Source organism: Corythoichthys intestinalis, chromosome 6, assembly GCF_030265065.1.
Source record: "Corythoichthys intestinalis isolate RoL2023-P3 chromosome 6, ASM3026506v1, whole genome shotgun sequence".
Classification (NCBI taxonomy): domain Eukaryota; kingdom Metazoa; phylum Chordata; class Actinopteri; order Syngnathiformes; family Syngnathidae; genus Corythoichthys; species Corythoichthys intestinalis.
Genome location: NC_080400.1, coordinates 18530029 through 18547029, shown reverse-complemented (window position 1 = coordinate 18547029; position 17001 = coordinate 18530029). Strand labels below are relative to the sequence as shown.

The following is a 17001-nucleotide window of genomic DNA, read 5'->3' as shown; positions in this document are numbered from 1 at the left end:
TCGATATTATACTTGAGATGGGTGTACCTTTTACTTTTCAAAATGACAGAGCGTGAACGAGAAGTTGTGAATGGTAAGAAACCATGTTTTTAAAAAAGATGTATCCTCAATTTGCACGTTTTTTTGACGCCAGCATAATAACTTTGCTCTTATCATGAACTTTTAACTATTTTTTTTATAACCAACTGTTTGCCAAAATGTTAAGTTCCAAACAAAACTTACTGCTTTGCATTTTGATGCATTCTCTTCTTGTTGTAGTAGATGAATTAACAGTTTCACCCACGCAACAAACCAAAATGAAGTCTGTATCTGCTGTTTTTTTTTTTTTTTTTTTTTTTTTTTTTTTTTTGCTACGACAACAAAAGCTGTACTCATAATCACCAATCAGCAAAGTGGTAAGGATCATCTTTCCCAGAGAATATGAAGGCAGCATAAAAGGGAATTCGTAACCCGGGGACTACCTGTAATTAGCTAACGATAGCACCACTAAGTTCATAGGTAGCACAAGCATTAATACTGTATTTCTGGTTGTTATTTGTTCTTCCCCTCTTGTACTTCCTTCCTTTCTGTCCCTCTATTACATTTTCCTGTTCACTGCTCTCTCCCTATAAATAAAACATAGTGAACAACCACAGTGGGAGTATATTAAACTCCCATGTGATACATTAAAACTGTTCAGACCATAAGGACACTCAGGTTTCTGTTCTCTGTTGCTGAGCAGTTAAACAGGACAAGTTTAAAAAAAAAAAAAAAATGACTTGAGGGGGGCGTTCACGTGCAATTTTTGCTTGACAAATGGTATTTACTGTAATTACGACACCACATGAAGGCAGTATTATTTGCTGGATGGCATTATGCTGCATTCAGACCAGCTGCATTTTGTTGCACGACATTGTGTCACTCACCTTACGTCCGTCGCCAAATCCTGCTTTGTGTAAACACAGACGTTTGCGTCGTCAAAAGTAATAATAATAAATAATAATAAATAAATAAATAAATAAAATAATTAGGGCTGTCAAAATTATCGCGTTAACGGGCGTTAATTAATTTTTTAAATTAATCACGTTAAAATATTTGACGCAATTAACGCAGATGCCCTGCTCCGACAGATTTAAATGACAGTACAGTGAAACGCTCACTTGTTGTGTTTTATGGAGTTTTGCCGCCCTCTGCTGGCGCTTGGGTGCGACTGATTTTATAGGCTTCAGCACCCATGAGCATTGTGTAAGTAATTATTGACATCAACAATGGCGGGCTACGAGTTTATTTTTTGATTGAAAATTTTACAAATTGTATTAAAACGAAAACATTAAGAGGGGTTTTAATATAAAATTTCTATAACTTGTAATAACATTTTTCTTCTAAGAACTACAAGTCTTTCTATCCATGGACCGCTTTAACAGAATGGTAATAATGTTAATGCCATCTTGTTGATTTATTGTTATAATAAACAAATACAGTCCTTATGTACCGTATGTTGAATGTACAGTATATATCCATCTTGTCTTATCTTTCCATTCCAACAATAATTTACAGAAAAATATGGCATATTTTATAGATGGTTTGAATTGCGATTAAGTGCGATTAATTACAATTAATTTTTAAGCTGTAATTAACTCAATTAAAAATTTTAATCGTTTGACAGCCCTAAAAATAATAAAAAATAATACTTCAATCTCCTATTATTACGGCAAAAGTAGTTTTTTGTGATAAAAACCTTCGTTAGTAATAGTTGCAGCCCGTGAAACCAAAATACTTCCAGTTCACGTACGTAAAAATAAGCAACAAAGCCACTTTGTTCTTGTAATATTACGATTTTATTCCTTTTATATTACAATATATGACTTAATTCCCACTTTAATATCGTAATATTATGACTTTTTTCTAGTAAGATTACGATGTATGACTTCATTCTCGTAGTATTGCGACATTAGTCAAAATATGTCGAAGTACAATGTTAGTCTGTTAGTGAATGTAGGTAGCGGCTACCTTATGTAAACAGAGCTTTTCCGGTGAAAATTCTTATGAATAAATGGTTAAATCCCCAAATTCTTTGTGAATATGGACGTAAAACCGTCTTGATTCTTGTTTAAAAGCAAAAAAACAAAACAAAAACGTGCAGTTAGCATTTATTTAATGTAAATATTGCGAACTATGATGCCAATGCAGTAGCAGCTAATTTCTCCAATTGATTTTTTTCACGTTTCAAAATGCATGCATGGTAGGAAAAATATAATTACCTTAAATCCTCCAACAAACCACTCCTGAGACAATCCTTCCTATTTGTATATGGTACAGCTTTCATACTTTTTCAACAGAAATCCGGCATTTGATTGCCGTGTCCGTGTGTTTGTGAATAGCTCCTCTTGATGTGGGCGGCCCCCTACTTGAATGCGAGGCGCAGTGCATGACCGATCTATGGATCAACTCAGCCATCTTTTCTGTGGCGGGAAATTTCCCCATGCGACAACACGAGGAGCGGCCTATCTGGTCAAACTGGCGACATCGCGCCATGCCTGGCGCGTGTTGCCAGTCGCTAGTCCGTCTGTCGCGCTTCAACCAACGAACACATTGACTTTGTATGGGAAATCCATCGCGGCCGGTTGGAACGCTGCATTAGTTGAATTGACAAATTCACATAATGGTGAGAGAGTTAGGCACGGGGTCGTAAAAGGAGGATTTTTTTTATCCTCGGTGCTTAACCAGTGCTGACTCTTATGCTCTGACAGTTTGTCACAGATGACACGATGACATGAGGGGACAAGAATTGATCTCAAAAGCCAGCCGGAGGCACCATACGAAGCATTGTGCCTGCCTGCTGTTGCTCGCTGATAGCGCGCCAAAGCTAAGTAGCGCTATCGGTAGCCGCAGCCGTCACGCTGAAAGCGAAAGTCAGTGATTGAGGCGTGGAGGTCAAAAGAAAGAAAGATGTTTATTGCCCACAAAGCATGTTTAAAAAAATGAGTCTTTTGTCACATGAGTGAATGTTATTCGTGCATGTAGACGACAGCTTTTTCAACCGCTGATGCTCATTTGCATATCACAAGCGCTGTCAGTAACATTTGCCGAGGCTTGCATCCAGCTGGGAGAAAAGCATCCCGTGTGACTTCGCGATAATCAATTCAAATTTGTCGCAAATCATGAGGCAGTTGGAACGTCCGACTGAGGGCCAAATGGGCTTTTAATGGCGGCCGATGATGCACCTCGGCTCAACTGAAATGGAGCTTGATAGACAGTGTTTGATATTTTTCATGCCCATCACTAAAGTTGATAATATGAAGAAGCTCCATAAATCACAAATAGGAAGATGAACGAGCAAAACAAAACAGAAACGCATATTATTTACATGTTTGGAATAATAACGGCAAAAGGGTCTTAAATGTCACTTTTCCTTTCAATGAATAAGTTGTGTGTTTTATTTATTTTCTTCACAGTACTACAAGGTTGTCAAATGACATACATACAGTGTGGAGAAAAAGTATTTGATACACTGCCAATGGGAAAACCCAATGGCAGTGTATCAAATACTGGTTCTCCCCACTGTATTCTTTGTCATACTACTATATACATTTTGTGCATTTCCATTATTACTCATTATGTTAGCCTCATAGCATAATCGCTAAATCAGCTGTGTCAACCTAATTTTGGTTCGTGGACCGCATTCTTGGCAATTAGATCTCATGTAGGCCGGACTCTTTTTTTTTTTTTTTGGGACAAATATGTTGACTCTCTAGCAGCCATCAACGACCCTCGACGTGCAATCCATTTTGACCAGGAAGCCGCCGAGCGCTGACAATGGCACTGAAAGATGAGCATTCACAGCCAGTCCTTCCAGTATAAGTCAATTGGGAGTCTATCGTTGTCAGTGGAAGCCAAAGAGTTAATTTTGCATGCGTTACTATGCGTTACTACATTGGTTGAATGACACCAGAAATGTCTGAGAGAGCAGAGCGGGAGAGGGGAGGAGGGGAAAGTGGTTGTGACGCTGTTGCAAAGCCGATGCTAGGTGGCTCGGAGCGTTAGCATAGCATTCGCGTTCTGACTAGCATTAGCATTTAACGTTAAAAGCTCGGGAAACTTTTTATGTACAGTTCGTGGCGTTCTGGTGGGTACAATTAACTGAAAATAATGGACTGTTTTCCAGTTCAGTACGCATTATCATCACCAAATGTGTACGGTTAACGATATTAATGACTATATTTTGAGGGGAAAATAAATTAACTCTTTGGGAAAACCCATTGGCAGTGTATCAAATACTTATTCTCCCCACTGTATATCTATCTATCTATCTATCTATCTATCTATCTATCTATCTATCTATCTATCTATCTATCTATCTATCTATCTATCTATCTATCTATCTATCTATCTATCTATCTATCTATCTATCTATCTATCTATCTATCTATCTATCTATCTATCTATCTATCTATCTATCTATCTATATATATGAATAAAATAAAAATATAAAAGTATCAAATAATAAGTACGGTGAAATGAGCTGCCAAAAAAAAAAAAAAAAAAAAAAAAGGGAAGCTGAGATGTCGTTGCGGTAAAGGGGATCATGTAATCCTGCCGCTTGCTTTAACTAACTCACATACTGTACATGGTTTTTACCCAACAAATTGTGGGCTTTATTTAAAGCCAAGGATTAGTGTTGGCTGTGTGTGCGTGTGCTCTGATTGAAGTAATTTCCACACGTGTAACACCCCATTTAACATCCCATAATTATGCATGAGTGGTTATCTCTGCAACCTTGTAGCTGTCCCGTTTTCCAATTAGTTAGTGGGTGTGTCACCCGCTTGAGGCAGAGATAAACACCACTCTCAAAGAAAAAAAAATGTTTAACCTGTTTGTGAACTTGGGGAAGATTTAAATTCATGTGAATTCTGTTGCTACTCAAAACAGTAGTCTAATATCAATTCGTTGGACAACGATACGATTTTTGATAATGTCTTCCACGATTCGATGAGATTCCATAGCCTTGTATCGATTTAATACAAAACAAATTTCACACAATTAGTTGCATTTTACCTAAATAGAAAAATCCAAAACAATTTTGACATTTTGGAAAATTTTCTTGCTGAAACATTTCAGACATTCAAACGAAAACTCTTCTTTTTATCAAAAAAGCATCTAAAAGATGAACATCGTTATCAAAGTTTTGCATTTTTATCAACTTGAGTGGATCGTAGCTGAGCCCAATTAGAGTTCTGAGTGTGAGCCGGACAAGTTAATTTTTGGCCAAATAATTTAAAGCACGGGCTGCCAATGACAGAGATCGATGTCCAATCCATTTTGACGGGGAGAACGCGACCCTCTCCGGGTCAAAATGGATTGGACGTCGAGCACCGTTAATGGCAGTGGAAGATGATCCAGTCGCTCCAGTATCAATGAAATCAACGTCTATCATTGTCAATGGCAGGCAATGAGTTCATTTCATGTCACGTCCATGTAATTTTTAGGTACTTACTAGTGTGTTTTCGTCAACGATGATGATAACAAAAATATTTCGTCAACGAACACTTTTATTCAAGACCATGACGAGCTAAAAGCGTGTTTTGGAAGACTAAAACAAAACAAACCTAATGCCAGTTTTCGTCTGACGAGACGAGAACGAGACGAAAATGCGCAAGAGTTTCCATTACATGTTCACAATATGTGACGTTTTACGTGTAGTTAGCCTGCATCGTAGCAGTGTCTCACTCATGTGACATGCTGTGCTTACCTTCACTCACTTATGCAGTGTCCTTTCCACTCTCAGGCTTGCACACAAGCCACATAGTAAGATTTGTTTTCTTATCTTGGCCACAGAAAATATGCAATGTTACCTTAACCTTTAAAGGAAACGTTAGTATGAGTTCAAATAATTTGATATTAAAACCCCTCTTGATGTTTTCGTTTGTCGCCGTTGTTGTTGACGTCGCAGGGCGGTGACGTCACTGGACTATGCTGCCGGGCTTCCAGAGTATGACTAGTGACATAATCATGCCATCTATTCATCCCTTTCAATTTGAACCCGAGAGGAACATCAATGACAAGGATAGCATTGTCGATATTTCACAAAACGAGCAGCAAAAACAAAATGAACAGGAAAGACGGGATGAGACAAGACAAGAGTAGGACAAAACCGGTGTTTCAGCCAAAACCGTGCTCCACGGGTGAAACTTCCAACAAGACGCAAATTTGACACCCAAAGTACTACCGTGTGCTTTCAGCTTTTTTTGTTTAGATGCATACAGGCAGAACATACTAAAGATGCCTTAAGAAAATACTAGTCGTATATCCAATATGGGTGATTTAAATAAGCTACGTGACTAATGTGGTCAACATCAACAATCTGCTTTCAAGCTACCTACCAAAAGAAAATACGTAAAAGTATGAGAGGGAAACACATGTAAAAAGTATTTTGAGGCAATGAAAAGGCAATAAAAAAACTCAATAAAAACACAAATGGTAAGTACTCACCACTTTTAACCGATGTGTGCATGTATTGGACGTCTCGCCGCATAAAAAAACAAAGGCAAGCAACGAAAGGATTTATAATACAAACTGTCAAATGGCAGCCAGTCAATACCTCAGCAACCTGCCTAGGATCCGTTTAAAGACACTGCTGATTAGCTGGAATTGGATGAAGGTACGATGTCTGGAACTCATCCCACAGCTCTGTAACAAAACAATCTGACCAGCAGCAGAATGTGACAAAATCATGCCAGTCGTCATACTAGCTTCGCTGGCTAGGTAGCAAAGCTATTCTCCCAGTCCAGGCCAACTACGTCATCAACCCCGAGCGTCCATTGCGCACTTAAAGCATTGCGCCCTCCGTAGGTCAAAACGTGGTAAATATTATAGATAATTAAATCAATGGCAATATTTTATGTGTTTCTAATAACATATTTTAGTAAAAGGGAACAATTATGGCTTATTAGAGCCTATGAGTCTTTAAGTCCAAGGTTCCCTTTAAAGTTCTGTGAAGAGTGATCATCACACACCAAATCTAACTTGTAGCGTTAGCATCTCATTCGCTTTTGCATCAGGCTAATGCTAACAAGGAGTATCTTCTCAAACTCTCGGACAACTTTCTTTATATACAATTTGTGGCATCGAGGTGGGTATAATTCATTGAAAATAATGTACTGTTTTCCTGAGTGTGTATCATCACCAAGTTGTCGTTGTCCTTGTAAACGCTACCATATGTGCTCATCTGCCAATGGTCATTCGAAACAGTTGGAAACCTTTAATTTATTTTTGGAGTAATTTTTTGAGATGACAAAAGTATGATTCAGACTACAGTAATAAGTTTTATCGTCCAAAACACTAAGACTAAGATGAAAATTAAAAGCACTGACGAAAAACAACACTGTTACTTGTTGATTTGGTGTCACTTCCTGTTGGTTTTGGGGCATTTTTGGGTGAGCAAATGAGTGAATGAAGTAGTGCAGTAGTGCACGCAGTCGATCACGCATATCACAAATCGATAGTTTTACAGCGCCGATGTCAAAGTGAAAGCATGTGATTTTGTATGTATAGTATGAATGACCTACAGCATGCCTGTCAGGCAGAACAACCCTGCAAGTCAGATTAGACCCACTTGGCGGGTCGCTTCCGTCCCGTGAGCCCCACATTTGACAACCCTGCTCTCGGGGGCCCGGTTTTCGGGCATAAACGGGTATGGGTGGGCAAGGGTAGGTTCTCAAAATAATGTATGATGATTCATGGAGCTATAATAGAGTATATAGAGTGCCCCATAAGACGATTGTCTTGAGGGGCCCACAAAAGTGTTGAGGGGCCCAGGGAAGAGTTTCCCCTAGCTCCTTCCACAGCCACAACCATCGTCGGACGGTGTACTCGAGGGGCCTGTTGATACTCACTGTTAGGGATGTGACAAAATATCGAAATGGTGATATATCGTGATACTTTGCAGTGTTGTTCATCTTACTTTAAGAAAGTAATTAATTACGGTTACAAATTACCTCTCCCACAAAGTAATTGCGTTAGTAACTCAGTTACCTGAATGTAAGAGTAATTAGTTACTTGGGAAAGTAACTGATGTTTTTTTTTCCTCAAAAAACAGGTCACACAGTGTGAAGTTTAAAGGGTTTTTTGGGACGATTGGCCCTAGCCCATTTCTTTACCCTAAACCTAACTAGACACAAGGGTATTGTGGATATTGCGATAACTAGATAGTAACCTTTGCTACGGTATGTATGGAAGTCATTTAATGTTGTGGATCAACCGTTAAAGTTGTTAAAATTGCTCCCGTTATTGCATTAGTTCTCTTCTGTCTACTTTTCACATGTGTAAGTTTTAAAACTATTTCATCATTTAAAGATAGATTTAAGTCAAGATTTTACCGATTTAGGAGCATTTTAGATAAAAACTTACTTAGGTTCGCTAGGAAGGTTCTCTACAACAGAGCATTCCTGAGAAGTCTCCTGCTTTAAGATGGCGGCTGTTTACTAACGCATCTAGTTTATTATACATGTTGCTAATGCAACCGTGTTTGTCATTTGCATCTAGTTCTATATCTATGTGATGTCTAACATATCTACCATATAATGTGGGCGTAGTTTGTAGGCTACTGGCTACAGTCAGGTATTAGTGGAGCCACCTAGCATAGTAGCATCGCGTTTGCAACGGCGTCACCCTCCCTTGCCTCCTCCCCACTCCTGCCCTGCTCTCTCGTCTCCGTGAGTCCGTCTTCCTCAGACTTTTCTCGCGTGAGTCAACCAACATAGTAACGCACGCCTTTCCCGCCTCAGTAACGGTAATCTAATTAATTACTTTTCTCATCTTGGCAACGCCGTTACCGTTACTGAGGATGGAAAAGCGTGCGTTACTATGCGTTGCTATATTGGTTGAATGACGCGATAAAAGTCTGAGGGAGACGGACTCAGCGAGACGACAGAACAGAGCAGGAGTGGGGAGGAGGCAAAAAAGTTGTGACGCCGAGCAAACGCGATGCTAGGTGGCTCCAATAATACCTGACTGTAGCCGATAGCATACAAACTACGCCCACATGATATGGTAGATATGGTAGCTATCACACATATATATAACTAGATGCGAAATGGCAGACACGGGGGCGTTAGCAACATGTACAGTATAGAAGCTAGATGCGTTAGTAAACAGCCGCCATCTTAAAGCAGTAGACTTCATAGGAAAGCTCTGTTGTAGAGTACCATCCTCGCGAACTTAAGTACCTGTTTATCTAAAATACTCCTAAATTGGCAAAATTTTGACTTGAATCTATCTTTAACTGATGAAGCAGTTTTAAAACTTCCACATGCCAAAGTAGACAGAAGGGAACTAATGCAACAATGGGAGCAATTTTAACAACTTTTACCGTTTGATTCAGGGTAAAGGGTAAATTAGGGTAAAGAATTGGGCGAGGGCCAATTGTCCCAAAAACCTTTTACACTTCACATAGTATGACCTAAGATTTTTTTTCCTTTTTTTTTTTTGAGGAAAAAACAAAAAACGAAACATGAAAATTATCACCAGTTACTTTGCCAAGTAACTAATTACTCTTACATTCAGGTAACTGAGTTACTAACGCAATTACTTTTTGGGAGAAGTAATTTGTAACTGTAATTAATTACTTTTTTAAAGTAAGATTAACAACACTGTTAACAACACTGATACTTTGTATCCCAAAAGGTTATCGATATGCTCCTGTCAAGAATCGAGATATCGTTTTAAAAAGGTGTCAATGTTTTAAAAAACAAAAAAAGAAACAAAAAAAGAACCATCAAGTTGCTACCAAAATCTTCCACCATAATAGTGTCTCGGTTAACTCTAAGGCTGCCATTGACGGTGCTCGACGCCCAATCCATTTAGACTGGGAACGTTCGTTCATTCAAAGCCAGAGTATTTACAGTCATTCGGTCCGATTTTCAGGGCATTTACAGGTCACTTGCTGTTCATTTTAGGGCATTTACAGGTCATTTTCTGTTGAGTTTGAGTCACTGCCTATTTATTTGCCTATTTATTTGGGTGATTCACAGGTCACTTCCTGTTCTGTAACTAAAAATAAACAGGAAGTGACCCATAAAATAACCCGAAATCAACAGGAAGTAACTGAAAATCAACAGGTAAATGGCCCAAAATGACGTCATTGCCTGGCATTGGCTGCCACTGACGGCCATAGACGTTCAATCCGTTTGAAGTGGGGGGGATGGCAGCAAATGAACGAATGTTCATTCGCTGCCACCCTCCCACTTCAAATGGATTGGACGTCTACTCGTGATAAACTCATTCCAATTCGCAGCAGAAGCTTGTTTTTCTGTTTATTAGTTATTTGTAGAATATCCCCGAATGGTTTCCTGACTAATGTATCAATAATCGTTGTATCGCCATATCGTCAGATCATCGTTATCGTGAGCTTTGTATTGCAAATCGTATCGTATCGTGAGGTACCAAGAGGTTCCCACTCCTACTCACTGTACCCGGGCCCTGTTCCCAATTGTTCTGCCACTGCTCAGTTCTATTTTGTGTTTGTAAAACATTTTGAAGGAAGTCCTCCAAAAATATGTAATATTGTGTTTATGTGTGTTAAAGCTCCCTCTTGCTCTTGTCAGATCTCAACGTCTGGGTCGGCTCGCTCGCTTTTCCTCGCCAAGTTGACCTGTCAGCGTGTTACGGCAGCTCTCTTAAATTGCTCGTTATGTGCTCTCTCAGCGCAAATTTGGAGCGACTTTTGCGAGGGCGACAGAAGGAGAAGTCGGCGGTGTCGGCGGCAGATTCATGAGTCAATCTGCTGGCAGAGACCTAAGGGAATAAAAGGAAAGCCCGGTCAATTAAGATGAGCGATTTTATCGCCGCCCTCGGCCCGTTGAGCCTGAGTTCCGAAGTTACATTCGGAGTTACATTCCCTTGGGGCGGAGGTCGCTCAGGCGATGAGCACGCCGCAGCGCCCTCAGAGACGTTTGTGCATCGCCTCCCATCCACGCTCACGGCTGAAAGCGTTCACAAGAGGGCATGACTGTCATTTAAAGATACAGTGGTACCTCTACATACGAAGTTAATTGGTTCCAAGACCTTGTTTGTAAGTCGAAATGATCATATGTCGAGCAGGATTTTCCCATAAGAATACATTATACCCAGGAGTGCACATAAGTGGTCCGCATGCGCGCATGCGTACCGGACGTAGACAAACGCGCTGGCCCTCAACGACTTCCATACGCTTTTGCGTACCGATGGCTGACCACCGTATTTGCGACGGACACGAGAAAATAACTTCTCAAAATGTCAAAGAGGCAGGCCACACTGAGTAATTACTTCCGTGTTCCCCCACCCCCGTCAAAAGACAGACGACAGAGACGTCACCGGAGCTACCGAAAAAATGGACTTTTGCTGAAAAGTAGGAGGTACCATGGCTAGAAGCAAATGATGCTCGCACGGAAATGCGGTACAAAATGTGCTGTGAGAATCCCAATGTCGCCGATAAGAGCAGCGCATTTTATGTAGGGTCGAAGAATTTCAGCCATCCAAACTTTGAAAAGCACGAAAAAAACAGAGAGCATGTGGCAATTAAGCAAACTATCGATGTCAAACAGGACCCCGCTCACCCTATGGACATTGGACAAGTGGCGGAATAAAGGTAATGAACAGCGACATGCACTGACAAACGTGTTTTTGCTCGCATTTTACAAAGCTAAACATGCACGTTCAATAAGGTCTTATGAGGAGGACATCCCACTTTTAAAAAGGGTTGGAGTTAATGTGGGAGCCGCATAATGCCCTTTATTTTGAATTGGTGCTTTTTATTTCTTTACATTTCAAAGTAATGGCAATTTTGTTGTGCCAGTTGATGTTAATCAAGCATTAATTGTTAATATAATTAATGAAAGTTAATTGGCTCTAAGTAAAGCTTGTCATAAATTTATCGCATCAGGCGGGTTGGCTCTCAAGCTCAATGAGGACCAAGTCACATCTCCAGGTCCTCCTCTGAGAACCTGGGCAAAAAAATTATGTGCACCCCTGATTATACCGTATTGGCCCGAATATAAGATTATAAGACGACCCCCTCTTTTTCAAGACTCAAGTTTGAGAAAAGACTTTTTGAACACCAAATTAATTTTTATACAGAAAATAATTACAGTACATCCGAAACAAATGATGATAACAATATATTTGAGAGAAAAAGCATGTTATTTTGCCTCATTCAAATCTTAATATCTGAAGATTTAAATATGTAAACTAAAGTGCAATCACATTCGTAAATGAATGGCTTCTGGTTTTTGAAATGTAAATAAACCAATCTAGTGTGATAAAACAAAATTGCAATAACTGCATTAACCATGAAAGTGAAGTCTAACTGTAAATGTAGTCTTGGAACAAATCTGAATAAGGAAAAACATTGCAATAAAATAATGCAAACTGGTTAAACTAGTAGCTGAGATCTGTCATGACAGAACATCGCTTCAATGATATCTGGTGCCATCTAGCGTCGTGAATGTGGAGTGTAGCTGAGATCTGTCATGACAGAACATCACTTCAATGATATCTGGCGCCATCTAGCGTCGTGAATGGGTCTTTCAGTCTTATTTCAATGCAAAAAACCACCGTCTTATATTTGGGCCAATACGGTATGTCTGTCAACCACTGTCTTGATATTGACATCCCATCCATTTGAACTAGAAGGTGCTGCCAGCGATCCACTGAGTTAAACAGGCGACAGAAAATGACTATTAGACATCGTGGCAATGTGTAAGGCATATGAATTTTCATCAGGGCTTGTGGTTGTAGCGTGGCAGTGAATTTTGATGACTTGCACTGAAACCTCGAGCTCCAATAACCCAGCTCATTATTTTCAATTTCAGAATTCAGCAACCAAAGTGAGTTTGATGAAGCAATGTGAAATGCAGTCAGCGAATCTGTGAGTAGACCTGCTAAAAAGATTCTCAATAAGCCATGCCTGAAAATATACAGAAAGTTTTAGCAATTTTAGGGTTCTTTCGTAGTAGTGTAAATAACCAATTTCAGGGCTATATAATACGATAATAATTTTTCGGACGCTGATACAATATTAGACAATATATTATAAAGTCCGACACGATTTGATTTTGATTCAATTCAATAGCCTACAATCAATTTAATGAAAGAGTATGTACACATTGAACACAAGAAGTTACACTTCACCAAAAGCAATTAAAAAAGTTTTTTTTTTTTCTGAAACATCTCGGACATTTGATTGAAACCATTCTAAACAAAACAGCATATTTAAAAGATGATGTTTTGTGTTTCGATCAATTTGGTTAACCGATGTATTTCTGGATCCAGATCGATGTATCAGCACTTACAAGCAGGGTTGTTTTTGGCATCCCTTATAATTTTCATCTAAGTTTTAGTTTTTTGCACGATAATACTTAGTAGTCTTAGTCATATTTTAGTCATCTTAAAATGTGTTGGTCTTCGTCTAGTTTTTGTTGACGAAAAATCATGACTAATTTTTTGTAGTTGTAGTCGAAGTTTACTAAAAACGTTTTCGTCCGTAAAATTTAAAAAAAATTTACTCCAGAAATAAAGGTTTCCAACTGTTTCGAATGAACATTGACAGACGAGCACATATTGTAGCGTCTACAAGGACAACGGCAACTTGTTGATAATACACACCCAGCAGGAAAATAGGACATAATTTGTAATTAATAATACCCACCGGGATGCTAGGAACTGTATGTGAAAAAAAACAGATGTTCGAGAGTTTAAGAGGACGCTCGCCATTAGCTAATGCTATGCTAATGCTACAAGTTACATTTAGTGTGTGATGATCACGCATCACAGAACTTACAGACTAAAGCAACATGGCATATTCTCTCTGGCTAAGATAGAAGCCAGACAGGTAAACAAATCTTACCTGTGCGTAAGGCTGCATGGAGACTGGAAAATACACACTTGTGAGTCGGGGAGGAGGTGGGGGTCCAGAACGTCCCATGAGTGACACAACCAGACACTGCTACGATGCAGCCTAACCAGACATAAAATGTCACACATTGTGAACATGTGACAGAAACTATGGCACATTTCCGTCTCATTCTCGTCTCAAAATCTGGCATTTGTGTCGTTATGTTGTAGTCTCCCACAACACTTTTTTAGCTCATTATCGTCTCGTCATCGTCATGAAAAAAGTGTTCGTCCACGTAATATTTTCGCTATCGTCATTGTTGATTAAAACAACAACAGATTTCATGTACCAATACTACAGTCTTCCCCAGTTTGATTGTCTAGAGGGGCCTTCGATCAATATATTGTTCCAGAACAACGTATCGTTACAGCCCTAATATAATGAGTAGACCAACAAAAAAAAATCTCAACAAGCCATGCCTGAAAAGACACAGGTAGTCTGATATTTTGGCTGGAGTCAGCAACTTTAGGATCGTTTTAGATATTTCCGGGAGTCTTTCAAAGACAAGACGTGTTCCATTGACTCCCAAGATCAGAGGTGTCAAACATACGTCCCACAGGCCAATAACGGCCCACTAGATGATCCACTCCGGCCCCTGTGGTCTTGCTGCCTGAGAGACAATTTATAGCTTGTTCATACTGTACATATAAAATCATATTCTTTTATTTTGACATCAGCGCCTTAAAACCAGAAATTATGAAAAATATAAATAAATTTGGCTTAGTTTCTTTTCATGGTCACCTTCGTTCATTCGCCACCCTTCCCAGTGAAAATGGCTTATCAATGGCTGCCAATGAGTTATCAAGTAAATGACCCAGAAATACCCAAAACCAACAGTAAGTGACACGAAATCAACAGTAAGCAACCTGGAAATGAGTTAAAATCAACAGGAAGCGATCAATGAACAGAAAGCAGTCCGGAAAATGCCCAAAATATCAGTAGGAAATGATTAAAAAAATTTAGCGAAGAGACTCGTAAATACGCTAAAATTTCAAGTAGTTACACATAATGAACAGTCAAAGTGGATTGGACATCTAGCACCATCAATGGCAGCCACTGAGTTAACTTATTTGGCCAAAAATGAACTAGTCCAGCCCATGCTCAAGATGGATTGATGGCACTAGATTTTGAATCTGCTTATCTTTGATCATTGCGTGTGCTTGCATCAAAATTTGATGACTCATCATCGCAAAACTATTTGTCAACCCCGCAAGGTCACAGTTGGGCCAAATATCTTGCGTGTGATACGAACAAACAAGCCAAATAAAAAAATGTCGATTCATGAATTATGCAAACACTTACTCACTTGTTTTCTCCAACCGGATTCCTCTGAATTTTTATCGCCCTACAGTAGTTTGGCACTTTATAGGCACTGATTAAAAGTAAATGAATTGTTGCATCGGCTCAGCAAACAAAGGTATTGCAAGTGTGTATGCGTGTTTGTGTGTGAATGCTTTGAACTGTAAGATTCTGAGGGCGAATGACACAAGTGAGAACATCTTGACCAAGTGTGCACCTACTGTGAGACCACCTGGCCCAACTGACAACAAACAAACCTGCATGCATAAATATACACACACGGTGTCATACAGATATATCCAGATTTTTTAATATGGAGCACATGCACGTTTCAGAGAAAGGTCCCACCTGAGGTTCAAACTCAGAATCTTTTCCAGCGAGACACAGGTGCTAGCCACATAACTCACCTGGGTCATTTTTTTGTGATAGGGTGCCATTTGGACGTAACACAGTGGACACTAACAGAGGGGACATTTTGAGCCAAAGTTAGCCATCAGTCTAGCTCTGATAGCATGATAGCTAACATGACTTTGGATACTTGATGAGAAATCTAATTGTTTTACGTATAAACCTTTTGAAATGATTCAATTCAATTCACTTCTTTGATATATAGCTTTAACAGAGTGGACACGTTATGATCAAACACACTCAATGTACTTCATGAAAATGCAAACTCAGATTTTAATTTTTAATTTTATAGACCCTACTCACATGACGTCACAACCACGACCCCGCGCCATATTGTCAGTCAACTCGTCACTGTTGATGCATTACCGCTACGTAAATTCCTCCTATTATGGCGTGTTTTTCTGTTCGTTAACATTAGTAATCAAAATGGTGAAGGCGTGTGTGGCGGTCGGTTGCAATAACAGAGAAGATAGACGGAGAGACTTGAAGTTCTACCGGATTCCGAGAGACCCGGAGAGGAGAGCGAGATGGGCTGCTGCAATTCGACGAGAAAACTGGGCTCCAAACGATTACCACAGATTATGTAGTAGTCATTTTATATCTGGTAAGATGCATTTAATATATATTTAGAGGGTTTTGGGCTGACAACCACAATTAAGATTATTGCTAGGCTAATCGCCGACAACATACACTCAGACGTTGTGAATGAACTACCTGAAAATATATAATTATAAGGGGATAATAAGACAGTTGTCATACAATTAATTTACCATTTCACTATTGAGGTCAAAAGCCAAAAAGATAAATTCAACTAGGGACAATCTGGAGTAGTGCTATCGCACTTCATATTTATTACATATTATGTATGTATGTAGTGAGAGTGTTATCGCTAAACCATATAAACATTAAAAGCCCTAGCTCCATTGACAAATGGCATGAAATACATTAGACTTGACAGTGGATGTTAGTAAGAACAAAAGATTTTGAATTGAAAATTTCGTAACTCACCTTCCTGAGCACAAGATAGATTCCTGCCGAATTTTCGTGGACGAGGACCTGTTTCACCCAACCAGCAACGAAGTATTTATAAGCCTCCAAGCTCTTAAAGTTTTTCAAACTTTCGTGAGAATAGGATGATTTTGTGTGGACAAGATAGTTGTATATATCAGGGTAGCAGATGTCAGGCAGAGACTGCGAAGACAGCGGGTCGAAAAACATCGATTTAGGCATCAAATATGGATCTGGCGAATGGTAAACTGAAGCTTTTCCACATAACGCTTTTTATGCAACGCATCCAATGAGTTTACAGCGTCAGATAACACCGGGGCTTCCGTGAATTGCTCTATAAATTGCACGACTAATTGAAACCATTGAGAATAGGGCTTAAA

At 39.4% G+C, this 17001-nt stretch overlaps 1 protein-coding gene across 4 annotated transcripts in view; it reads left to right on the top strand.

The window, feature by feature from the left end:
* Positions 1 to 17001, top strand: part of slc8a2b (solute carrier family 8 member 2b) — a 166147-nt gene that overhangs the window by 29644 nt on the left and 119502 nt on the right. Inside the window, exons 1-2 of one of the 4 annotated variants that reach the window (XM_057838249.1) lie at positions 10300 to 11602; positions 12825 to 12880. The exons of 1 other annotated variant lie outside the window; for it this stretch is intronic. The gene's annotated coding sequence lies outside the window, so the exon portion shown is untranslated. Of the gene's footprint in view, positions 1 to 10299; positions 11603 to 12824; positions 12881 to 17001 lie in introns of those variants that run through there. 2 more of the 4 variants (XM_057838250.1, XM_057838247.1) reach the window with 2 other exon arrangements.